Raw genomic sequence first — 27,529 nt, forward strand, 5'->3', positions numbered from 1 at the left:
CATTAGAAGTTGTACAATCTACGAATTTAGGATGAAGAAATGTGGAGTTTAACCTTTTTTTATATTTACAGTTCTAACTAGGCTATTGAAAGCGTGACAACCCGAGCCAAGAAAATTTCAAAAAACAAATTGTCATATGTCATGTGTGTAATGGTAATATGATGATGGGCCGTACATCATATGCGTAGTGGTACTCGTCTAAATCTAGAAAAACTGGTAGTAAACCCCCTTGAAGTTTGAATCCAAAATCATTTTGCCCTCTGACATTTGTTTTTCAGCACTTTGTACCCTCGGTCAGTAAAAAGTAACGTTTCACTGTTAAAATTATAGAACATCTGAAAATGCCCCTATTTCTACAAATTGGAAACTTTGAACAAAATCGTCCTTGTCGTGACAAAGTCAAATCCCTTCTTCTTATAAATAAAGACCTAACTTTCTCTTCTTTAAAGAAAAACCCAACTCCTATGTGTGGGTTGCTTTGCCTTTTTTTTTTTTTTGAACAAATCAATGGCTAGAACACTAGAAAAAATGCCCAAAATACTGGTTACTTCAAATTTTGGTACTATTTTTGGGGTGTTACTTGTTGAAATCCTTCTACACAAAAATTAATTGATTTTTTTTTTTTACAAACTCCTAATGCATATAATATTTTCAAATATCTATGTGAGGAAGATATGTGGACCTTTTAAATGTTTCATGTCTTTTTTCCTTTTTAAATTTTTTTTGAGTCACCTCATGAGATGCAACATATTTTTCTCTAACATTTCCGTGGTCATTTTTTTTTTAAAAAAAGGAAAATTGGATCTCACTCCCATGAATATTTTAATCCAATAACTATTAATATGAGGGCATTTATGTCCTTTCAACTGTTGATTAGCTTTGGCCATTTAGTATAAGGGATTGTATGCAAAACTGGATCTCATTCCCGTGAATATTTTAATCCAATAACTATTAATATGAAGGCATTTATGTCCTTTCATCTGTTTATTAGCTTTGGCCATTTAGTACAGGGGACTAGTGCTCAAAGATAAACTCTAGGAGGTTGAGTGATTTTGGGACCAAACTTTAAGGGGGCTTACCACTAAATATAAATAGATGTACACTTAAAAGAGTAAATTTTATATACACTAATAGAGTATACACTATTACAGTTAGATGAATGCTACATAAGTGAAATTTAAATTTAAAATTAAAATTCAATATATATGACATTCATCCAAGTATGATAGCGTATATACTATAAGTATATAAAAGATTAATCCTACTTAAAATATATGCAATGGGTACTCGTTTGGCTAAAATTGCAAAAATTAGTGAACATCTCATTGGTGTGTAGTATTTGTTTGTAGCTTGTCCACATCCAACCAGATTTGGGTTGTTTGTATCATAACATAACCAGATTGATTGGATGAGTTCGGTTTACTTTAAGCAAGTTGTCCTCAATCCAGATTGAGGGCAATCCAGATTGAACCGAGCTGATTTGATTGGAGTTACTCATGCACCGCACTTGTCCTCAATCCTATTCAAAACTACTCAACTAGCAAGTCGCATATTGAAGACGGTCACTTCGGATCGTCCTGTCCGAAGTGGTGTCCCATGGCCGTGGTTCTTTCCGCCACCTCGGCTAGACCTCTGCGACATCTTGTGGGCCTCAGCCTCTATGACTCAGATGGCCGTCTAATCTTGGTCGCACGCGGGTGATGTCAGCTAGCTTGACATGTCATTAAGAGCCACCACTTTAACTGAGGCCACAAGGGCCCTTTATTGGGAATATGCAGGACCACCTGACAAAGTGTCTGGACCACTGCCCCCCGTCAGGAACAGAGGCCGCAGGTGCAGAGCAGAGCTGTAATCCTTAGGAAGCGGGACCCAGTGGTTTAAACCCACTGTCCTACCCTCCATCCTCACACCCTATAAATACTCCTTCACCCTCTCCATGCAAGTAAGACTACTGCAGCACTTATACTGTTCATTACTCTTTATTCTCTCTCTATACTGACTTGACCGTCGAAGTGATCCCAGGGGACAAAGGCCCGCCTCTCACTTCAGAATAGCACTCCTGTCTCTAAATTTCAGTTCACCAAGAGAGGGAGCTGGACTAGGTCAGCTCGGCTATCTAACCAGAAATTACCTCTTCACATATTCAAATAAATTGCGTTTAAAAAATCATCAAATTTCAAATTTTGGAAGCCATACTAAAAGAGTCATTCCAATTCAATGTAGAACTACTTGAGTTCCCAAATATTCAAATTTCAAATTTTGGAAGCCACATTAAAAGAGTCATTCCAATTCAATGTAGAACTACTTGAGTTCCCAAATATATGAATTCTCATGAAAATCATCCAATATCCAACCAATTCTACAAATGTGACATGAGCGAAAAATACATGATTCTACCCAAGTAATTTAATGTACCTGTCAATGTAAAAATTCAAATTTGCAGCCCTGAGTACGTGAAGAGGCTAGGGCTAACCAGTTGGTTAATGTTTGATGACGGCTTCCCATCGAAAAATATCAAGATAAATTGCCTTTCCTTGTAGAAAAATTGTTTGTTTCTCTTTGATAACTACTTCAATTCCAATTGCAATACTTTTTGCTAATTCTCCTTCCAAATGCAAATAACTAATAATCTTCTCAGAATATTTTCCTACAAGTCCATAATTTGTAATCTTTTTTCTTTACCTTCCATTTTTACATCAGCCATCATATCTATTAAACCAAATGGAAATGAAACAAGAAATTCCATAGAAAAAGAAATAACAAATGAACATTACGAAATAATTAAATATTGTGGATATCTATCACATTTATTTCATCCCCTAGATGGTGACAAATATTTTATGTTATTCGAGATGATAAAGCTATCACAACTTTTGGGGTGAAAAAGATGACACAATTTTCAATAAAGCTATTACAACTTTTGATAAAGTTGCACAACTACCGATAAAGCTATTACGACTTTCGATAAAACTATCACGTCTTACAAGAAAATTGTATTACCATCTTGAAGAAGTTAGTTGCTGTATTTTCCCCTATAAATGGGGGTTAACTCCCTCTTGTATTTGTGATAGAAGAGTGATAGAAAACTAAAGTTTTATTTGAGTGAATAAAAGAGTAGCACTTCCTGTGACCACCGAAGCGTCCGTGTTCAATTTTAATTGCGGATATGGTGGCCTGCTCCATGCAACTAGTAAGCATTTAGATTTTCTCGGGGGACGAACAGCAAGAACAGTCCTTGGCTCCTCAAAATCACCACGAAAATGCAGCGCCTTGAAGATCCTAGCACAACCCAACCACTCAATAAAGTGTTGTGCGCTTCAAGACGACTTCCTTAAAAAAAAGCTAAGTTTCTAGCCTTCCATAAAAACCAAATTATCACAACTGGCACCACCATTCTAATGTGGTCACCTGAACCCGTGGGAATGGAGCTATACTAAGAGAGAAGCATAGCAGACAATGAGGAGCACATTAAGTGTACACACTGAACCGACGACCAAAGTGTTCCCAAACAAGAGTCGCAACCAAACCATCAACAAAAATATGGCACAACATTTCTTCATGACAGAAACAGCATGAATATCGAGACACAAGGGGTATTTCACGCCTTTTAAGGGCAGCGTCTAACAATAGCCACCCATATAAAGCACGCTAGGCCAAGAAGGAGAGTTTTAGAGGAATAAGGTTGCTCTTAATAAGCCGACAAATAGATGATAAATATCGTTTTGACCGGAGTTCCTCCCAAGCACTCTTGACAGAGAACTCGCCCATTGAAGAGGGCTCGCAGACCATGGAATCCTCTAGTGTCAGAAACAAGGAAAGCTACAGTACCCGTTGAATAAGATGGCTGGTGTCGCGCCCCATTTTTATAAGAAAAATAAATGGTTTTAAAAAGTGAATTTTTGATTTGAAAAAGAAAATGGAAAAATATGGGTCTAAATGGGACATGAAAATGCGACGATTTGACCCAAAATATAGTTTAAAAAGGGTTTATTGAATGAAAAATGGAGTCGCCACTTGGTATAGAGTTAAGGTGTACCAAGTCACCTAAAATGAGTTTTCACAGGAAAAAGTGGAAAAAACCCCTTTTAAACGACTCCTAGTCTACGTAAATCAAAGAAAAAGGTTTGAGAGTCACATTTGACGAATGGGAAGGCAAGGATGAAATCCAAGGCACCCCTTTGACCTAGCCAAGGCTAGTTGCGTGATTTAGTCAAAGATTTTCTTGTTTTAACCAAAGAATTTATCACATTTGGAATGTACTATATGAATGCGAACCCTAGACTTAGAAGGGTATCGGGGGGTCAAAATGTATCTTCAAATCTTATTTGGTACCAATCACATTAATTGTGACGCCCAATAAACACTTTTCGAAGAAGTCACGAATAATGCAAGTCATGAGACTCGAAAGAAAAAGTAAAGAAAATAATAATATACAAATGTGTATGACCTAAAGGAATGCATCATAATGGGTGCGGGGGACTTATACTCGTGACTTTCAATGTTTCCTTTAATAGAGGGAATATGAGCGTGCTAAAGCTAGAGAAGCCAAACTCGTGCATATCCCATATTCAAGGGGTTATCCCTAATCTAATCAAACAAATGAACTAACCTAATTCTAACGCCTATATGAAATGCAAGACTAATGTCATGTTTCATACAAAGGGGTAAGTAATATATATATAAGGGAAAATATGGGGAAATGGATATACGTATAAGGAGGGATGTCATTCAGAAAAGATAAAAGACCCTAAAAGGTGAAAAAATATGCATGAGAATGTAGTGTAGTCATACAAACATGATCTAGAGTCGGAGGTCCCTAAGGGTCTAGCATTGGACTAGCTCATATCTAACGCTCTCTCACAAGCATTGGACTTGTGAGGGCTCGAGGGGAAGACCATGACTAGCATTGGACTAGCCACGGTAACGTGCATTTGCATTCACCATATATATACAAGTAAGTAGGCATAATTAAAACAAGAAAGCATGTGAGCACGTAATTCACATAACACATAAGCATGCATATCTAGATGCAATGGCCTAGGAAAGCAATAAACACATAGGCACACACAAACACATAGCACATAAGCCCTATCTATTACAAAGGGGGATGCCTACTACAATCTAAAGGGGAAACGGAATAAAATAAATAAAATAAATACCTAACTATTACAAATTTGGCATTCAAGTGCCTTTCACATAACCAAAATTGAATTAAAATAAATATGCCAAATTTAAAATAAATAAAGCGAATAAATAAATAAATGAATAATTCAAAAGGCAAGCAATTAAGCATGTAAAGGCACATAAGGCACGTAGAGTCAAATAAAGTAAGAAATGAGGGAAAGGGTGTACCTCCCTTGAATTGGGGCTCCAATGAAATGAAATCACTTATTTGCCCTCCAAAATACAAAGAAAAGATCAAGGCACCACTTTAATTAACAACAATCATAAAAGGTAAAAATGAATCATAAAATTGAATCAATTAAATCATATAAACAACCCACATTCAAGAGGTCAAAAGAATAAAAAACTTGATTGCAAACATTAGCAAAGTTTTGGGGTCAAAATTAAAGAAAAATAAAGTTCAGGGGCCTATTTGCAATTGAATTAAGGACCTAATCGAAAGAAATTGAAAGCTTTGAGGGCCATGGTATAGCTAAGAAGAAATCCAGGGACTGATTTGCAAATCCAGTTGCCAGATTCTTAGAAAAACAGGCCACTGGGCCATTTTATTTGTTTGTTTGGGCCCAACCCTCTTAGTCCAACCGAAGCCCAAGCAAAACAGACGGGTTAGCTTATCTTAAATCCAAGTAAAACCCAACTAAAAGCATATGGGCTCTATCCTTCAAACCCATATCAACAACCCAGAAAAATAAATCATCAATCCATTTGTCAAACTCAAACAAACAAATCCAAACCAAACCTCATCTTGTTTTATGAAAAATCCAACAAGACAAAAACTCAACTAAGAAAAATACTACAACTCTAATTATGCATTAAATCCCAGAATTAATCTATCCAAAAAGTCATATAAAATATGCAAACAGAGGATTAAACTTAAAAGAACAAAATTAGTTCAATTTTTCCAGATTTTGGGTCATATCAGAATAAAGGGGGAACTTGGGGGGTTAAATTGGAAATCTTTTCATACAAAAGCATGCAACCTACGAAGGGAAATGAATTCCTGCAACGCAAACATACTTCAGTTTCATCTTCGCACGTAAATTTCAGAATTTAGTACAAATTTTGATCGAAACTTTCTCAACCCAAAATCCAAACTTTAAAAGAAGTAGCATAACACATAACTTTGACATCTAAACAAGCAAAAACACAGCATGGAAATATACAATTTTGGAGAAAAACTTCCAGGCAGACTTCATGCAAATGCTAAGAAGAAGCTTTGCTGCTGCACTCCTGGAAACCTTGTTTCCGGATTATTCAAATGCAATCTATTTTTCCAACCCAACTCAACTAACAGCTTGATGAACTAAACTTAGATCAGAGCAACAAGATTATCGAATATTTTTCACTTTTGCCCATGATATTCTACATTCAAACACCAAATTTCAAACGAAAAGAGCATGCCAATCTGATTCCAAGAGTAACTCCTGAAACTTTTCCTTTTGGCTCACCAATTACGCGAAGCAACAGGGAGCTGAAAAATTATGCAATTCATGACTTTCTTCATCATCCGACACCAAAGACAACCGAAACGAAAAAATTGGTTCCAAAATTCATTGACTTCTTTTCCTCCCCCCAACTAATCAAACGTGCAGATTCCGACCAGCCCAGGTTTTCCTTCGAACGCACATAGAAAATACACAAGACTTATTCTTTTCGGCTTAAAATTTTCATTCTGGCATTTTATCAAACAACTAACGGGCATGGAAACATTTAGCAATTTTCTGCTCAAACGATGTAATTTCGTACCCAAAAATCATCAGAAACGAAGAAGATTTCAATTCCAAGCTTCATATATTCAAATATTATGGACAATCATCAGAAAAACCATAATAACAATTCCCTACTTTGAAAGCTTTAAGAGTCAGGCTTGAAGAAAAAAATGAGATTTGAGAGGAAAAATGAACGGCTTACAACAGATTTGCAGGTGGTAATTGACGGCGATGATGGTTGATTCCAGTGGGATGGTGGCGGCTCTGGTGGCTCTCCGTTCGAATATTTGATTGCTCTTTTTCCTCAGCTTGCCCTTTTCCTACTTTTTGTTTTCCCCGCCGAAGCCTCCTCTGTTTCCCTTAGCTTCCCCTCTGTTTTTCTTGCCTTTCCGTTGCTTAGCCTGCCGCTCTTTTCTTTTGCCATTTCTTGTTACTCTTTTCTTCCCTCTTGTCCGATAGTTTTCCTTTCATTCTCTTGTCTGCCGCTCCAATTTCCCTCTGTGTTTTTTCCTTGGCCAAAAACCTCCGCCGACATCCCCCCTCTGTTTCTTTCTTTTCCTTCTGTTTTTTTTTTCCTCCGATGAAGCACTCCTCTGTTTTTTCTTTCCTCCGCCCCCCCTTTTTTTTAAATCTCCTCCCTTTTTCCTTTTCTTTTTGTCAGCCATCTCATCCTTTTTCTTCTTTTTCTTTTTATTTTTTTTCTTTCCAAAATCCTCTATCCTACAAGTGTCTCCTCCCCTTGCCACCTAGGTGATGTGTTGTTAGCAAATAAGAAGGGACTCTTGTCCCACATGCGAGTTTCCACTTGTCAATTTTCTTTTCTTTTTTTTCTCTGAAATTTAGTATGAAGACCAAAACAAACAATAAAATAAAATAAACTAGAACAAAATAAAATAAAAGACCTAAAAATAAAGATAAAATAAATAAATAAACTAAAAACCTAAAAATTGAACACATAAATCTAAACTTAAATCAATTAAATAAACAGAGTTGAAAATCAAAAATTTGGTGTCTACAGTTTGCCCCTCTTTGTCTGAGTTTTGGAAAAACTTGAGACAAAGAACTAGACACCAAATACTCACCTGCGTTGCCCGGCTGCGAATGATTCGAATGAATTAAAATGGGATTGACCCAAACAGGAAGTTTAACATCGGGACTGATCCAAAAGCAGGAAATTTGAAATCGGGACTGACCCGAGACAAGAATTTAAAATCGGGACTGACCCGCAACTGGAAATTTAAAATCGGGACTGACCCGGACAAAATTTAAAATCATGGGACTGACCCGAATAAACTTAAAATCATTGGATTGACCCGAATAAAACTTAAAATCATGGGACTGGCTCGAATAAAACTTAAAATTATGGGACTGGCCCGAATAAAACTTAAAATCATGGGACTGACCCGAATAAAACTTAAAATTATGGGACTGACCCAAATAAAATCTAAAATCATGAGACTGACCCGAATAAACTTAAAATCATGGGACTGACCCGAATAAAACTTAAAATCATGGGACTGACCCGAATAAACTTAAAATCATGGGATACACACTAGTGGGACTGACCCAACGGCTAATGGCAGGGTAAATGAAAAACTCACTAGTGGGACTGACCTAACGGCTAGTGGCGGTATAAATGAAAGGCTCACTAGTGGGACTGACCCAACGGCTAGTGGCGGTGCCAATGAAAAGCTCACTAGTGGGACTGACCCAACGGCTAGTGGCGATACAAATGAAAAGCTCACTAGTGGGACTGACCCAACGGCTAGTGGCAGTGCAAATGAAAGGCTTGACAATCGGTCAGTGGGATCAAATCCGAGCCTGCCGTGATAAAATTGGAAATAAAAAGGCACGTTAGTGCGATGAACTAAATGCTAATGGAGAAAGACTAAAAACAACACACACGTTAGTGAAATAAACTCGATGCTAAAGGTGGTGGAATGAAAACGCACACGTTAGTGAGATAGACTCGATGCTAACGTGGTGGAATGAAAACGCACACATTAGTGAGATAGACTCGATGCTAACGGTGGGGGAATAGAAACGCACATGTTAGTGAGATAGACTCGATGCTAACGGTGGTGGAATAAAAACGCACACGTTTGTGAGATAGACTCGATGCTAACGGTGGTTGAAGGCAGTGAATTAAATGTGATTGTCAAGAAAGGAGGCAGAAGGGTGCGCGGGGTATGCTGAGATATCATCAAGAAGAAATTGAAATTTGTCAAGGAACAAGAAATTAAATTCAAGTTTGATTTTTGAGAATCTTTTCAAAAATAATTTGCCCAAACTTCCACCAATTATTGTGCAACCAATCAATTGATTTGCATTACGGCATGGTTGCTCCTCCTTGAGGCCTTGATTCATAAGATTCTGACTTACGCTACTTCGTCAATTTCAGCCATGAGTACCTGCACAGGGGGCTTGCCAAAATACAACATGCACTTTATTTTAAAATATTGCAACTACTACTTATGGAAAGAGCAGTGTGATTAATTTGAAAGTCTTGCTTGACTTTTTGACGAAGTCCTCAAATGGACTATAAAAATATTTGCCCCTGTATGGGCTTATTTTGCGAAATCTCACAAATAAAAAATTTGTCCAGTATGGGCCTATTTTGCAAAATCTCTCAAATGAAAATTTGCCCCAGTGTGGGCCTATTTAGTTGCAAAAATTTATTTGGATGACTCTCCATTTATTTGAACAAAGTAAGAAACTATGTTCCCTAACAGAAATTTCATGATGAATTTCTCAAAATAATACCCAATTTCAAATGATTCCTTCCTCCCTTTAGCATTGATGCTTTGGGTAAAGGATCACTATTTCTTGTTAGCTCCTCTTTCAAGACCAATCAAGTAGGCATTATTTCTGCTTTTGAGAAGGCTAAGGAAAAATAAGAGGTTAAGATCTGTCTTATTTTTGTGCCCAATGATATGTAATCCATTCAATATCACATTTTAGTGAAAGCAAATAGTTTGTCACCCTTATTTCTTAAGAAAATTTAGTCACATATAAGCTTTTTAGGTTTGTGACGTATGGATAGAAACGATAGCTAAAACATGTGAAAACAGGTTATAGCCTTAAGATCACAGATGATTGATGGATTCCTCAGAAGCATAATCTTCACTTCGAGTTGTCACGAAGGATAAGTCAACGATGGACTTTATGAGCTTATAATATGGCTTGAAAGCGATAGTTAAAGAGATAAGATTTTAAGGACATTGCACTGAAGATCGCATTTTTCCAAAATTGCCCCTATTTTGAACTCGAAAATCCAGGACTTCGTTTGACTTGTATCATTACTTAACGGGGACTTTCGGCATCGAATCCTTTTGCATTTTTTTTCATTTGCATTTATTTTGCTTGTCTTTTCTTTTCTTTTTCAAAGGTACCCTTGCGGATTTTCACATGATGAGCAGTGTCAACCTCATCTAATCAATTCAGAAATACATCTAAAAAATTTCTCGGCATCAGTATATGGGCATCACTTGCCAATTAGAAAATTTCTTGACAGAGATATTGCAAAGAACAGAAGTCAGGGCTTTCGACTTTTGTAATGGGGTCAGGTGGGGTGCTTAGAAAGGTTAAGGCTTGAAAGCGGATTTCAAAAGCGGTTTGAATGACCTGAGATCGCATTATTGTATCAACCCTATTTTAGGGTTAAATCAGAACTTGCCCCTGTTTATTCTCAATTGAGGCTCTTTTCTCTTTCATTTTGTTCTTTTTTTTCGGCTTTCTGCCATTCTTTTGAACTTTTCAAAATTTGCCCCAGTTCATGTTCAACTGAGGTTCTCTTTTCTTCTTTTGTCATTTGATTTTGTTGCCTTATCACTTTTCACCTTTTGAGACTTTTCTTCTTTTTCAACACAAACTTGCCCCAGTGTGGGGTTTGCGATTCTCAGGGGTTGCCAAACGAAATAATTTATTCTGAAAGTTCAAAAGGGATAACTAGGGATAGAATGTTTGATTGGAAAAGAAGAAAGCCTGACTTTTAATTCGTTCCTTACATTAACTCTGAAGGAAAATTTTCATTAATGCGAAATTTTTTGCATGCATCTGAATCAATTAACGGAGGATGACTTCCGTTTGTCCATATCTGTGAAACAAAGAGAATCCGCCGGACAACTTTTCTTTCTTTTCTTTTTCTCTCTTATCTCTTTTTGTCCAAAATTGAAGCCAGGTAGAATCAAATTTCTCCAATTTGTGATTCCCTCTTTCTTTTAATTTTAGCATTTTGCTTTTTCTCCTTTTTGGGGGAAATTGTAAGGACTCGCAAAATTTACTTATTTAATCTCCTATTTCTAGCTTATTTAATTATTTATTTGGTCTTTTACTCCGAATATTATTTTCTAAGCTCTTGAGACCTAATTACATGGAAATATAGTTTCATTATATTTTTAAAATGACTTGTTTCAAAAATTAATTTTCGGAAGCTCGTTTAGTGAAATAGTGAACCCGTCTTTGGAAATAGTGAACCTAATCACTGTCCTGTTTCGTTTCTCTCCAGGAGACAGGACCGGACTTGTATCTTGATGCTCAAAAACGAGCTGTTTGTGGATAGAATTTCAAAATGGTTTCTTCTGATAAAATTCAGCTTTATGAGAGAGCTTTCCAACGCCATGAACCACGCTCAATTCCAAGTTGAATTGAGTGAGTTGTGGCCATATTTCGAAACTGATGCAGTGAGTAAAAATCCTCTTTTGACTAGTTGAATGGCCTAGATTGATTTGGGACTTGTTGTTTTGGAAACTTTGATGTCCAACATCTACCAAACTTTATATTAGATGTTCCTTGGACTTTGTTTTACAAATAAACCAGATTTGGGTTGGTTGCATTGGACAAAATGTTTAAAAAGAAAGAAGAGCTAGAAGACAGTTTTGCCTTGGGAAATTTCTTGAACTTTGATGGTTTAGTTAACTACCTTCTCATGTGAATTTTCAAATGAAATTTGATAGAGGAGTGGTCCTCATATGGAGGTTTAATTGTCCAAAATTTGGTGATATTCTAAGACCATTTTGATATGCAAATGATGCCCCGAAATTGCTCTTCGAATCTGGAAAACTTTTCCTTTTCTCTTAGCCGATTAGCCAATCTTGACTTGGGACTTGTCATTCGAAATTCTTGGTATAAATCACCTACCAAATATAGCTTTGATGTTTCTTAGGCATTATCTACGCAAATGAACCATATTTGAGAGGTTTTTAGTGGCCAAATGTTTGAGAAAAGGAAAACAAAGGTACGAGGCAGATTGCCTTGGAAATTCTTGAAAACTTCAACAGTTTTGTTAATTGACTCTTCGTACTAGATTTTGCTTGAAAATTTGCAGAGGAATAACCCCTATATGGTAGTGTAATACTGCTAAATTTGGTGCCATTCGAAGTCCGTTTCAGTGTTCAACCAACGTCCCAAAGTTCATGTTTAAATCTGGAAATTCTTGATCGAGGAGGAAATTTTAGCCAACTTTGAGCTGCTATATCTTGGCGCTCAAAACTTTGATTCTTGTTCCGTTTGTTTTGTTTTAAACTTTGATTGTATCTCTAATTGAGTTCTAAATTTTGGAGGCTAGTTCGTATTGTGTGAATTTTGCTGGATTTTCAAAGTTGGTCAAAAACCAACCCCGAAACTGTCATAATGGTCCCAAGCAGCAACTTTGAGTCAATTTTTGAATATCTTCCATTTGGAATCATGGAAAAGTATCTTCTAGGAACTTTTAGTGCTTTTGAATAAGTTTCCAACGGTATCAAACTTTCTAATTATGGACCTACATAGTGCAAGATACGATTTTTCTAAATTGGCACCCAAAGCTGAAATTTGTCAATTTCTTAGAAAATGAGATTTTGGAAACTTGCCTTCTTTTCTCGATACCGATTGAACATTTTGAACTCAATTTCATGGAAAATGTTAGTCTCTCTCTTTAGACTTTAAAACTTTACTCTTGAACCTCGATTTACGAGTAATTGAGGTTCATTTTCATAAGATTTCCTTAGATTGCAGTAGCGTACAATCTTCCTCGATAATTAGAGATTCGTAGTGATATTGAGTGGTACTTGATTATTGTTTACTCAGGCACTCGAGGGAATCTCCAAGAGGAACTCGGAGCGGACACCTAAACGCTTGTTTGAAAACTACTTGTTTGTTTTGACTAGGTGAGTGTTCCATATAGGAATACGTAATTGAATAAGTCTAGGACACGCTTATTTCATGATTATTAAGTGCTAAGTGCTATGTGTTAAGTATTTACCATACTCATGCCTATTTAAGGAATGTATACTTGCATTGTATATCTACATGAATTGGTTAAATGATTAACCATATCAAATGACCATATGAACTCGATACATGCTTAACTTGCTAGATTGTTTACTTAGCCTACTCGATTTTGAAAAATGGAGTCGAGTGCGTACTTTATCGCACTTGTTCTCTTTTGAGATGAATAACTCATTGCTCGGAAATGCTCGAATAACATGACTTGGTATGCTAAGGTTGCATACGTCGTTGGAGTGAATCTCCTCGACTCTCACATGGTAAAAATGGGATAACGGCCAATGATGGCCTATTCATATGACAAATGCCTGTCAATTAACCGTCACTACTTAACTGTTAACTGTTAACCGTCAACCGTTTACCAACCCACATGACTACCTGATTACTTGACTATTTGCTCACATGATTTCCAATCCACATGATTATTTGATATCCGTGAATTACATGCTTCTATGAAATCAACTTGTATTGCTTACGTGCTTACGTGCTAAGTATCCACTTGATTATTTGATAATCATGAAACACATGTTATATGAAGCTGTCCATCATTGTTAGGCGAGTGTGTACTTTACCTCACTCGACCTACTCAAATGATGAATTTTACCTTTTGTCGAATTACTTGGTTACCTGTGCATGTTGTAAGCTCTAAGCTGAACTTGGGCCCTGCCCTTGGTTACTGACCTACTCGAGCCAGGACTGGACTCGGTCGGGTAGGTTGGAACCCTGGACCACCGTTTCGGTATACTCGAGTATTACCACTGGAGGGATAAGGCGATGGCCAGACCATACCGTGGGGATCCGGAAGTCATAAGGTGCAGATGACGACCGAGTTCCACTGGAACACCGTATCCTACAGTATATGTTTACCTGGTATCATGATAATTGTTTCATGCTAAAATGCCAATATGAAATCCTGTGCTATGCCTGTAATAAGCTCCAATCACTCGTGAACTATACATGCCAATGTCTTGAACCATAATAACTGTCTCATGATAAATGTGTCAAATTACCGTACAATGATTATCACCTCATGATAACATGCCATTGTGTAACCTTGAACCATGCATATGATATGCCCAATCTACTTGATTTATTTGAACTGTTAGAGTGTCTTGGAACCTCACTGGGCTGTGTAGCTCATCCCACGTTGTGGTTTTCTTTTGCAGGGTTCGAGACCAAGGGTGCTCGTGAGTAGTACTAGATTGCTTTCTTTTGAAAATTTTAAGTTATATTATAACGGATGGCTATTGTACCCTTTTCCGTTGGGTTGTATTTAAGCTTGAAAGCTACATAATTGTAAGTGTGAGATATTTGAAGTACTTTAATTATGTATGGAAGTTACTTAAAGTATTTCGAGCTTTTGAATGATGGATTGTAGTGAGTCCTGGCGAGAGTTGGGCAGGCGTCCCGCGGATACCCTTTGGTTCACCTTAGGGAGAAGTGGGGGCGTCTACAGAAATTCTCCAATCTCCTTCCCCAATGTGGGGTGCGATCATAGGTGCTTTGAAAAGAATCACCGATTTTAGCTCAAATGAGGATGCAAGGGGTAAAACAGTGTTTATGTTGTAGAAACGATGGCCAAAGTATCATTTTTACACTTCATGACAACCAAAGTAAGGATATGGTTATTGAAAATTTTCCAATATAGGGTAGTGATCATTAAGACTCTTATTTGAAACGAAATTATTCTTTCGAAGGCTCAAATGGGAGAGCAAATGATAAAATCTGTATGGGTAGAGAAACGAACGCTCGAAGCATCATCCCAAATTTCCAAAATAAACAAGGATAATGCACATTTTTGCTTTCACTTAAATGTGAATTGAATATAATTAGACACAATGGACATTTTTCAAGCAAAGATTACCCCAATTTGTAATTTATCAATCAATGTGACTGATTTTATTTTGGGGTTAAGTGAAGGAGAAAAGGTATCTCATTGGGTCTTTTGAGTGACCGCTCACCTTTTTTTTTTTTTTTTTTTAAACTCCGAGCACTCTTATTGTATAACTCGGATCACCAATTGAGTGTACGTAAGGATTTTAGGAAGCATACACTCGTGAAATTTCAGGCTGGAGGTTGAAAAATCTCAATTCGGTCTTATTTCTTAAAATTCATCATGAAATCCCTCAAATAGCCAAAAAAAGAATGAAATATACATGATTATATACAAAACAACAATTGTATAAATAAAAAAACTTTATTGCTGAAAAAGTTTGAAACAAAATTTCTACAAATGAAAAAAGAAAGACTTCTGAAGAGTTCCACATATACACACTTGTTTGCCTCCTTTTCGGAACAGAATTTTTCTTTTCTTTGAAAAATAATGATGAAGACTCTTAGAGGCTTTAGCCTAGCGCTTCCAAATAGATCCTTCATGTTTTTGTTGCAGGGTCTGCCCAAGAATCAAGTATTACCTTTCAAACTTTATCGGATCAAAATTGTTATCAGATATAGAAAAATATTTCCACTTTATTGAAACATTTTTATGAATGCAGGGGAAGGGGAAAAAACAAAAGAAAAAACACCCTGAGTTAGTAAGTAAGACTATAAAATCAGTATGCATGTCCTATGGGGGAGCCCTTCTTATGCCAAGGGTAGGCCTAACATGAAAATACAATCCTCTAGGGTAGGCACCATACCATACATGATGAATCCGATCAACTGATTAAGTGAAAAAATGATTTGAAAAATTGGCCAATTGGAGTGAGAAGAGGCATTTGTCTTAAAAAAATGAGGACAAAGTCCGAATGGATTGCTTGTTTTGGTCGACGCATGATGTGCCAAAAGGGGTAAAATGGTCAAATTCATTGAATAAAATTTGATTATTTATTGAAAATTGAATGGATAACCCTAAAAATGAATTAAACTAATCAAATGAATTGAATGAAATCAATTGATCAAACAGATCGAGTGAAATAAGGATTTATTCAAAATCGACCAAATTGTCCTAAAAATAGGTAAACTGGTCAAATGTATCGGATGATTTATTCAAAATTGACAAGATCACCCTAAAAAGGGTAAACTGGTCAAATGAAAATTGAACGAAACTGATGATTTATTCAAAATTGATTGAATTGACCTAAGAATGGGTAAACTAATCAAATGAATTAAATGAAATTGGTGGTCTATTTAAAATCGACTAGATTGCCCTAAAAATGGACAAATTGATAAAATGGACTAGATGAAATTGATGAATAAAATGGTCCAATTGAGGGAATTGAATTGACAGCTTATTTGAAAATCAATCTATCCACTGGTAGCTTCAAAAATTTATTGCGATGCATTAGTCTATGAGCCTTCTAAAATCAAATTTTGGTCTCAATTTATTTATCGTCTCAATAGTGAGGAATTATTTGTGAATTTCTTTAAATTAATGTCCTTTAAGCAAGGGATTTTTACCAATTTTGATAAAATGGCCAAAAAGTGATTATTAGACGCTCATATTCCAAAGAACGCTCTTGAAAATGATCGGATTCTACCTTACCTCGTGCACTACCCTTTCGGATGGTACAAAATATAAACGTGCAAGTCTCCTTAGATTAAATATCCGAGACACGAGGTGGTTTATTCTTAACACGGGATCCCCTAAATGGCATTCCCTTTCTAGGGTTTATGCATGATGCCAGTTTATTAAAGCGATAAATTTACAATTTAACTGATATCATGACCTAAAGGGACCCTTTATATGTCAGGGTAGGTCTAAAATGATATGCCATTATTAATTTACGAATGCAATATACCAAAATTTTAAACGTGCAATAGCCTATCTATAAGGGTAGGTCCTAAAAGAGGATCACGTCAGACCTCTTATTTCCTAATGTTTGTGAATGCAAAAGACAAGAGACAAGGAAACGTCAGTTCAACACATAATCACATAACACATTGGACAATTAGATGATATAAAAAGCAACAAAAATAAATAAAGAAAGAGGGGTACGATCCCTCCCCTCGTGCCTAGTGTTCTTAATAGGGTAAGGTCGACTCTACCCTAGGCAATTCTAATATGGATGCATGAGGTTTGGCTCACTAATGCATCTAGACTCAATAAGGCTTCGACTCCCAAGCCTTCAGACCTAAAGGCGAAGGGTCATCACTCCCACGGCCTTCGGTCGGTGGCTCGAGTGATCCCTTAGGTAACGCTATGGGCGCAGAGCACACCATCCGCCTACCCAAGGCAATCGACCCTAATCCTACAAGGAGGTGTGGGAAACGCCCACGAAAAGAAAAAAAAATAGGGTAAATAAGACTATGCATGCACGTATGAAGTGCTTTCTTATTTTGAGGGGAGGGATCAAGAACCAAACGTCAGGCTCTAGGGTAATATCCCCACCCAAATGCAATGCAAAGCGCGGGATAAACATAAATAAACCATTCATCCATCCAATCAATCGTGCACAAATGGGTGAGGGAGTGAGTTGATATGCGCAAAATGCAAAAAATCCTAAAAAGGAAAAAATGCAATCCTAAACATTCAAATACGATATATAAAAAGGTTAAAAGAAGAAAAAAAATTGACTAAATCAAATTTGTTCGGACTCTCTAAGTTCCCCAGTGGAGTCGCCAGCTGTCGCGCCCCATTTTTAAAAGAAAAATAAATGATTTTAAAAAGTGAATTTTTGATTTGAAAAAGAAAATGGAAAAATATGGGTCTAAATAGGACATGAAAATGCGACGATTTGGCCCAAAATATAGTTTAAAAAGGGTTTATTGAATGAAAAATGGAGTTGCCACTTGGTATAGAGTTAAGGTGTACCAAGTCACCTAAAATGAGTTTTCAAAGGAAAAAGTGGAAAAAACCCCTTTTAAACGACTCTTAGTCTACGTAAATCAAAGAAAAAGGTTCGGGAGTCACATTTGACGAAGGGGAAGGCAAGGATGAAATCCAAGGCACCCCTTTGACCTAGCCAAGGCTAGTTGCGTGATTTAGTCAAAGATTTTCTTGTTTTAACCAAAAAATTTATCACATTTGGAATGTACTATATGAATGCGAACCCTAGACCTAGAAGGGTATCGGGGGTCAAAATATATCTTCAAATCTTATTTGGTACCAATCACATTAATTGTGACACCCAATAAAGACTTTTCGAAGAAATCACGAATAATGCAAGTCATGAGACTCGAAAGAAAAAGTAAAGAAAATAATAATATACAAATGTGTATGACCTAAAGGAATGCATCATAATGGGTGCGGGGGACTTATACTCGTGACTTTCAATGTTTCCTTTAATAGAGGGAATATGAGCGTGCTAAGGTTAGAGAAGCCAAACTCGTCCATATCCCATATTCAAGGGGTTATCCCTAATCTAATCAAACAAATGAACTAACCTAATTCTAACGCCTATATGAAATGCAAGACTAATGTCATGTTTCATACAAAGGGGTAAGTAATATACATATAAGGGAAAATATGGGGAAAGGGATATACGTATAAGGAGGGATGTCATGCAAAAATGATAAAATACCCTAAAAGGTGAAAAAATATGCATGAGAATGTAATGTAGTCATACAAACATGATCTAGCGTCGAAGGTCCCTAAGGGTCTAGCATTGGACTAACCCATATCTAACGCTCTGTCACAAGCATTGGACTTGTGAGGACTCGAGGGGAAGACCATGACTAGCATTGGACTAACCACGGTAACGTGCATTTGCATTCACCATATATATACAAGTAAGTAGGCATAATTAAAGTAAGAAAGCATGTGAGCACGTAATTCACATAACACATAAGCATGCATATCTAGATGCAATGGCCTAGGAAAGCAATAAACACATAGGCACACACAAACACATAGCACATAAGCCCTATCTATTACAAAGGGGGATGCCTACTACAATCTAAAGGGGAAACGGAATAAAATAAATAAAATAAATACCTAACTATTACAAATTTGGCATTCAAGTGCCTTTCAAATAACCAAAATTGAATTAAAATAAATATGCCAAATTAAAAATAAATAAAGCGAATAAATAAATAAATGAATAATTCAAAAGGCAAGCAATTAAGCATGTAAAGGCACATAAGGCACGTAGAGTCAAATAAAGTAAAAAATGAGGGAAAGGGTGTACCTCCCTTGAATTGGGGCTCCAATGAAATGAAATCACTTATTTGCCCTTCAAAATACAAAGAAAAGGTCAAGGCACCACTTTAATTAACAACAATCATAAAAGGTAAAAATGAATCATAAAATTGAATCAATTAAATCATATAAACAACCCACATTCAAGAGGTCAAAAGAATAAAAAACTTGATTGCAAACATTAGCAAAGTTTTGGGGTCAAAATTAAAGAAAAATAAAGTTTAGGGGCCTATTTGCAATTGAATTAAGGATATAATCTAAAGAAATTGAAAGCTTTGAGGGCCATGGTATAGTTAAGGAGAAATCCAGGGACTGATTTGCAAACAGAGGATTAAACTTAAAAGAACAAAATTAGTTCAATTTTTCCAGATTTTGGGTCATATCAGAATAAAGGGAGAACTTGGGGGGTTAAATTGGAAATCTTTTCATACAAAGCATGCAACCTACGAAGGGAAATGAATTCCTGCAACGCAAACATACTTCAGTTTCATCTTCGCACATAAATTTCAGAATTTAGAACAAATTTTGATCGAAACTTTCTCAACCCAAAATCCAAACTTTAAAAGAAGTAGCATAACACATAACTTTGACATCTAAACAAGCAAAAACACAGCATGGAAATATACAATTTTGGAGAAAAACTTCCAGGCAGACTTCATGCAAATGCTAAGAAGAAGCTTTGCTGCTGCACTCCTGGAAACCTTGTTTCCGGATTATTCAAATGCAATCTATTTTTCCAACCCAACTCAACTAGCAGCTTGATGAACTAAACTTAGATCAGAGCAACAAGATTATCGAATATTTTTCACTTTTGCCCATGAAATTCTACATTCAAACACCAAATTTCAAACGAAAAGAGCATGCCAATCTGATTCCAAGAGTAACTCCTGAAACTTTTCCTTTTGGCTCACCAATTACGCGAAGCAACAGGGAGCTGAAAAATTATGCAATTCATGACTTTCTTCATCATCCGACACCAAAGACAACCGAAACGAAAAAATTGGTTCCAAAATTCATTGACTTCTTTTCCTCCCCCCAACTAATCAAACGTGCAGATTCCGACCAGCCCAGGTTTTCCTTCGAACGCACATAGAAAATACACAAGACTTATTCTTTTCGGCTTAAAATTTTCATTCTGGCATTTTATCAAACAACTAACGAGCATGGAAACATTTAGCAATTTTCTGCTCAAACGATGTAATTCCGTACCCAAAAATCATCAGAAACGAAGAAGATTTCAATTCCAAGCATCATATAAAGCACATATATTCAAATATTATGGACAATCATCAGAAAAACCATAATAACAATTCCCTACTTTGAAAGCTTTAAGAGTCGGGCTTGAAAAAAAAATGAGATTTGAGAGGAAAAATGAATGGCTTACAACAGATTTGCAGGTGGTAATTGACGGCGAAGATGGTTGATTCCGGTGGGATGGTGGCGGCTCTGGTGGCTCTCCGTTCGAATATTTGATTGCTCTTTTTCCTCAGCTTGCCCTTTTCCTTCTTTTTTTTTCCCCGCCGAAGCCTCCTCTGTTTCCCTTAGCTTCCCCTCTATTTTTCTTGCCTTTCCGTTGCTTAGCCCGCCGCCCTTTTCTTTTGCCATTTCTTGTTACTCTTTTCTTCCCTCTTGCCCGATAGTTTTCCTTTCATTCTCTTGTCTGCCGCTCCAATTTCCCTCTGTGTTTTTTCCTTGGCCAGAAACCTCCGCCGACATCCCCCCTCTGTTTCTTTCTTTTCCTTCTGTTTTTTTTTCCTCCGATGAAGCACTCCTCTGTTTTTTCTTTCCTCCGCCCCCCTTTTTTTTTAAACCTCCTCCCTTTTTCCTTTTCTTTTTGTCGGCCATCTCATCCTTTTTCTTCTTTTTCTTTTTGTTTTTTTTCTTTCCAAAATCCTCTATCCTACAAGTGTCTCCTCCCCTTGCCACCTAGGTGATGTGTTGTTAGCAAATAAGAAGGGACACTTGTCCCACATGCGAGTTTCCACTTGTCAATTTTCTTTTCTTTTTTTTCTCTGAAATTTAGTATGAAGACCAAAACAAACAATAAAATAAAATAAACTAGAACAAAATAAAATAAAAGACCTAAAAATAAAGATAAAATAAATAAATAAACTAAAAACCTAAAAATTGAACACATAAATCTAAACTTAAATCAATTAAATAAACAGAGTTGAAAATCAAAAATTTGGTGTCTACAGCTGGGCAACCACTGCTGGAACTTCTCCACACTCCAGCCCATAGAATTCCACTACTAACACATGAGGCGGATCTATGACTCCAAGAATATGGGCTCTAACAATAGTATTTTTCTTACTTTCTGTTATTCTAAACTCTTTAATTTCCCTATTTTTTTAGCATATTTCCCACCACATAAACAACTCAAATCCTACATCACATTAGCATTAGTCTTATAAAACATTATCAGCATGAGACTCTGTGGAAATTTTGCCGGTGTCAAGCCAACTAATAGGCATTTTCTTGGGCAATTCCTCTGGTGTACTTCGAGGTAATATTTCTCACCTTTAATTTATTTCAATTTTGATTATGGCTAACCTTATAAAACAATAGTTCGTTCCTCTTGATAATTTTGGAAGAAATTACTTATCATGGGCAATGAATGTGAAGATTCATCTTGAATCCACGAGTCTTGAAAAAATCATTGCCAAAGATAATGATGCAACAAGCCAAGACCATCCAAAAACTATGATAAAGATAATGATGCAACAAGCCAAGACCATCCAAAAACTATGATATGCCTCTATCATCATCTTGATGAAAGGTTAAAAACGAAATAACTAATGGTCAAGAATCCATTTGACCTTTGGAATAATTTAAAAGAAAGGTTCAACCATATGAAGTTGGTCGTTCTTTCAAAAGTCAGATATGACTAGCTTCATGGTTGTCAAAATCGTATGATCCTACAATCCAAATCAGCAAAATCGATCCGGATCGTGTATAGAATCAAAAATTGCCTTGATATGCATAGGATCATTAGAATCGTTAGTGGGATCGTATGATCGTAAGTAGGATCTTACGATCCTATGATCCCATTGCGACCCTATGAATTTTAGAAAATTTTATAAATGTGAGGCTAAATTTTGAAACTAAATGGAAACATTTGGAGCAGGTTTGTAACTTATCAAAGAATTAGATCCTTTAATTATAATTTTGCAACAATTTTTGTCTCAAAAACAAAAGCTACAATGAAAAAGGCTTTCGGGAACAAATGAATGAAACAAACAGAGACAAAGTCACAAAGGACAAAAAGAGAGAAAGTTTCTTTGGTTTTTCCCCATCTAGATTCTAATAAAATTTCACAAAATTTTGCCAATCTCCCATCTCTAATTCTCTACTGTCTTTGTATCCTTGTCTAAGCTCAAGGAATTTCCGACAGAAGAAGTCGTCCACCAAAAACAACTGCGAGTACCCGTAACTCCTATTTTGATTGTTTCTTTTAATTATGCCAATTAGATATAGATGTGTACTAAATGTTGTTACTATCAAGTGTTAAGATGGGTTGTATTCTTATTTCTAATTAGACAAGATGCCCGGACCTTTTTTTCATTTTGGGGTTTCGTTGCTTTTCTTTATTTCTTTCTTTTTTTTGGTAATTTTGTAATATTGAAATATATAGATATGGACTTCATTGGGGTTCTGTTTCTTTTTTGTGGTTATTTTGTGAGATTAAAATATATATAGTTGTGGATTTCATTCCAGTGATTGTTTCTAATATTTGCTGCCCTTGTATTACTTAATATTCTTGTGAATTGCATCTAAAATTGTGTCAATGGTGTTTATTCTTCTATGTTAGTCTTTGTGTAAGGATCGAAAACAATCTAAGAGGGGGTGAGTTAGGTTGATTAAAAATCTAATTAAGTTATGGGCACTTTTTCCTCAATATAAAATTTACCCTCTTTTCTAAGTGATCACACAATGAATTAATTAATAAATGAACAAAATCACTTGAGAGAAGTAAAAGAGATAAACAATGTAAATATCACAAACGTAACAATAAGTAAATAAAAAAGGAAAGAATTGCAAACCAATTAACTATCAAACTCCTCTTGAGGTTGTAGATTAATTCAAACAAGCTTTTTCAAGTATATCAATTACAATCACTCTTGTGTACAAAGGAAGGTTCACCTCTTCCTTGCCCCGAACTCTACTCGGTCAAGTTAGAAAGTTTTATTATCCCTCAGGACAACCTCACAGAGCTACACTCATGAAGTATTCACTCACAAATGAAAAGCTTACAACGAACCTCACACCACTAAGACTACAAATCTTCCTTTGAGAGTGTTTTCTCACTAAAACTACTCTAAATCTTTTGTATCTTCAGTGTGCAAAAGTTATTTGAAAATTCTGACCATACTCTATTTATAGGAGACCAAGAAAGTGTTTCATTAATGCTTCTAATGGATAGAAAGTAACTGAACAGTCAACTAACCGTTGGAGTATCGGACGTCCGGTACAAGCATGCGTCCAACAGCAGGCAGTGAGTTTGCAAAATCTTCTTCAATTCTATCGGACATCCGGTATTGTCTTTGTGAACGTCTGACAGGTTTCGTCGAATTCGAACGATTCTATCGGACATCTGATGCTTGCGTCCGATCGAGGTCAGTGAGCCAGGGGAAATGTTTTATTTCCTTTAGACGTCCGGTGGTGGAGTTCTTCATGCGTCCGAAGTTACGCAATAATTATCGGATATCCGATCCAGTCTTCACAAGCGTCCGACAGCTTTCAGCACTCTTTGTCTCTTTCAATTGTACTTAATTTTTGAACCTGATTTATTTCATTGTTGAAAAGATCTTTGAGGGGATATTTGTAAGGATCGAGGACAACCTAAGAGGGGGGGTGAATTAGGTTTTCAAAAACCTGCTAATAAATATTCTACCTTTTTGAACAGACAGCCTTTCTTTTTCCCAAATGCCTTCCAATGAACAAGATAATACAATAGCACAGGTATTAGTGAGATGGAGAGAAGAACAGTTTATATAGAAAAGCAGTAAATAAGAGTAAAGAACCAAACCAAGCTTCAAACACAACTGAGGTTTGAACACCACTATTATATACCAAGTTACTTCAAGCTGAATAGACTTGCAACCAATCTTATGTGTACAAGGAAGGGATCACTTCCTTCTTGCCCCAAATCACACTTGGTCAAGCAAGGAAGTTTTACAAACACTCGCAAACCCTCACTGTGCTACACTATTGAAGAAGCTATGTCACACTTGAAAAACAACTGCACGATGATTGCACATGCAAGGAATACAAATGTTTCTTTTGAGTATTCTATCACTTGAATCACTCACAATCTGATGTAGGCTTGATGTGCCAAGTTCTTTTGAGGTGGTTGACTTTGTTCCTTTTATAGGAGACCAGAGAATTCCTCAATTAATGCTGTCAACGGGTAGAAGGCAGCTGAAGAGTCAACTAGCCGTTGGTGCTGTCGGACGTCCGATGCTTGGTTTTTATGCGTCCGAACGATATAAATGAGTTCTGGAAGTTTTCTCGAGTCCCTTAGGACGTCCGATCATGCGTCCGAGGGTAGGATGAATACTTGGACTTTCTTCTTCAATTCCTTCGGACGGCCGATGCATCCAGAGTGTTGTGTCCGAAGATCAGCAACGTTTGTCGGACGTCCGATACACAGGTGTTGAGCGTCCGAACCTAATTAGTAATAGAGTAACTCCTGGCTTGTCTTCTTCGGACGTCCGAGTCTGAGTTCTTTACTCGTCCGAAGATGCTCAAAGAATGTCGGACGTCCGATACTTTCCTTTTGTGCGTCCGACATCATCCTCAGCATACTTCATTCCTTTCTGATCTTCTTTTTCTGCTTTAACTCCACATACCTGTTTGGTTTATTTCTGAAAAGGATCTGTACAAAAAGTATTAGAAACATCCAATTGTTTTGTAATCATCAAAAGATATGAATTGAGATAAACAATATTAATACTATCCATTTGTTTTGTAAATATCAAAAGATAAGGATCAAGATTAACATTCTCCCTCTTTTTGATGATGACAAAACAATGGATGGAAGAAAGGAAAATGAGTAGAAACTCCCCCTTACTCATAACATCCAAAATCATTAAGTACATCATATAATATTATCAAATGAACTCCCCCTTACTCATAGCATCCTAAACCAGCATCCATTTTGTAATTTCTCCCCCTTTTTGTTATCATAAAAGTAGAAAGTAATTGCCATAAAAAAAATAGTAGTGGCAACCATCATCAGCCAATAACAGAAGAATAACATCAAAAGATATCAAAAATTATTAATGAACATCAATGAGACAAACATTCATATCAACCAACATTCATTAGTCATTCAAAAACCATCAAAGGAAACTTAGTTCAGAACATCAGAAATATCAAAAGTATCACAAAATACCTGTAGCGATCATATCTTTGTATTTCTTCTCATCAATTTTCGTACCTTCTTGAGTTTGAAGTACTCGAAGTCCAAGGAAAAAATTCAAACTCCCATCATACCCATCTCAAACTCATTTAGTATCATAGAGGAAAAAATCCTTGTACAAACACTCATTAATAGCATCAAAAATAATATCATTCACATATATATGTACAAATAGAAGATCATTTGAATATTGTTTAGAGAAAAAAGTGGTATTCACAATACCCCTTTTAAAAACATTCTCAACCAAAAAAAAATATCCAATTTTTTTAAAACCATTCTCAATCAAGATATTTGGGTCTTTGAGAGTTAACATCATGTCTAACTATCCACATGCATTTCATGCTTCTTCTTATGTTTTTCCTCACATAGCAATCACTTTTTATATATTCTTTTTGAAAACAAAAATTACACATAACCAAAGAGTTATTTGCAAAATCAGGTTTAATAAATCTTACAAAATCATTTGCAGCAGAATTTAATTTATTCTCATGAGTGCCAAAATAAGTTTTTGTTTCATTTCCTTGAAAGCAGTTTTGTTTTTATGTTGGAGCAAACTATTTAAATTATCCATTCTTTTTTTCAAATCACCTTGTTCATTTTTAAACATTTCACAAAGCCTTTTTTTCTATCAAACTCATTTTGTAGATCAATCTCACCCTTTTTCGAACAATCATTTTTAGTTTTCAATTTTTTATTTTCTTGAAAAAGACGTGCATTATTTTGAAGAAGAAAACTAATTTTGTGTTTTAGTTCCTTGTTTCTAGTATAAGAATTTTTCAAACTATCATGTAATTTTTCAATGAAAGAGACAAGATCATCATCACTTTCATCATCACTTTCAAATTGAGGGTTAGAAGTTGTTATCTTATCATCTCCAATGGCCATGAAAGCCAATTGAGTAGATTCTTCTTCCTCTTCAATTTCACCATCGGAGTTTCACTCATTTCACTCATTGAAAGTTGTTGAATCTTGGTTCTCTTTCAGCTTTCCTCTTCTTCATTGGACACTCACTCACGTAGTATCCAGGTTGGCTGCATTCAAAGCATTTATCAATTTATTTTTTATTGAACTCTTGCTTCCCTTTGTTTCTTGTATTGCTAAACTGATTTGGGAATGAGTTGCTGTTTTCTCCTTTTCTGAACCTTCGTTTGTTGAGGATTCTCTTGAAATTTTTTGTGATGAGAGCTAGATCACTATCATCAGCTTCCGCATCTTCTTCATCTAGAGAGGCAGAATCATTTTCATCTTGAGATGCCTTAAGAGCAATGCTCCTTCTTACTTTCGCATCCTCTTCCTCTTACACTTTGAACTTAAACTTCAGCTCATAAGAGGTTAGAAAATTAATAAGAAATTCAATAGGTAAGGAATTTAGATCTCTAGTTTCTTCAATGGCAGTCACTTTACTCTCTCAATTCTTTGATAAAGTATTCAGAATTTTTTTTGTTTTTCTCACCTAGAGAGTATTCCTTTTCCAGCACTTGTAAGTTCTTAATGAAATCATTGAATCTACAATACATCTTATCAATGTTTTCATGAGATTCCATCTTGAACGATTCATACTTGATAACCAGAATAGACTTCTTTTGTTCTCTCACATTCTCACTTCTTTCATAAACTTCTCTAAATTTGTCCTAGATTTCTTTAGCGGACTTACACCCTTTGACCCTAATGGATTCATTTGAATCTAAAGCACAATATACACATTCATGGCTTTTGCATTTAAGGTGAGATGAGCTCTATCCACAACAATCAATTCACTTCTTGTTTTTGGTATAGATCTATGAGTATTTTCATCTATAAGAGAGGCATCATATGGACCTTCATTAACAATAAACCACAATTCAATATCAATCAATTGTAAGAAATAAT

The 27,529-nt window shown here is 36.1% G+C and overlaps 1 long non-coding RNA gene across 1 annotated transcript; it reads right to left on the reverse strand.

Moving 5' to 3' along the window:
- Nucleotides 1-24,275: 24,275 nt before the first annotated feature.
- On the reverse strand, nucleotides 24,276-27,250 carry LOC140013818 (uncharacterized). Its single transcript, XR_011820634.1, has 2 exons — nucleotides 25,634-27,250; nucleotides 24,276-25,114 (listed from the first exon to the last, which is right to left on the reverse strand). It is a non-coding gene; the product is annotated as an uncharacterized lncRNA (long non-coding RNA).
- Between the last annotated feature and the right edge of the window lie 279 nt (nucleotides 27,251-27,529).

Source organism: Coffea arabica, chromosome 8c (assembly GCF_036785885.1).
Source record: "Coffea arabica cultivar ET-39 chromosome 8c, Coffea Arabica ET-39 HiFi, whole genome shotgun sequence".
NCBI classification, from domain to species: Eukaryota; Viridiplantae; Streptophyta; class Magnoliopsida; order Gentianales; family Rubiaceae; genus Coffea; species Coffea arabica.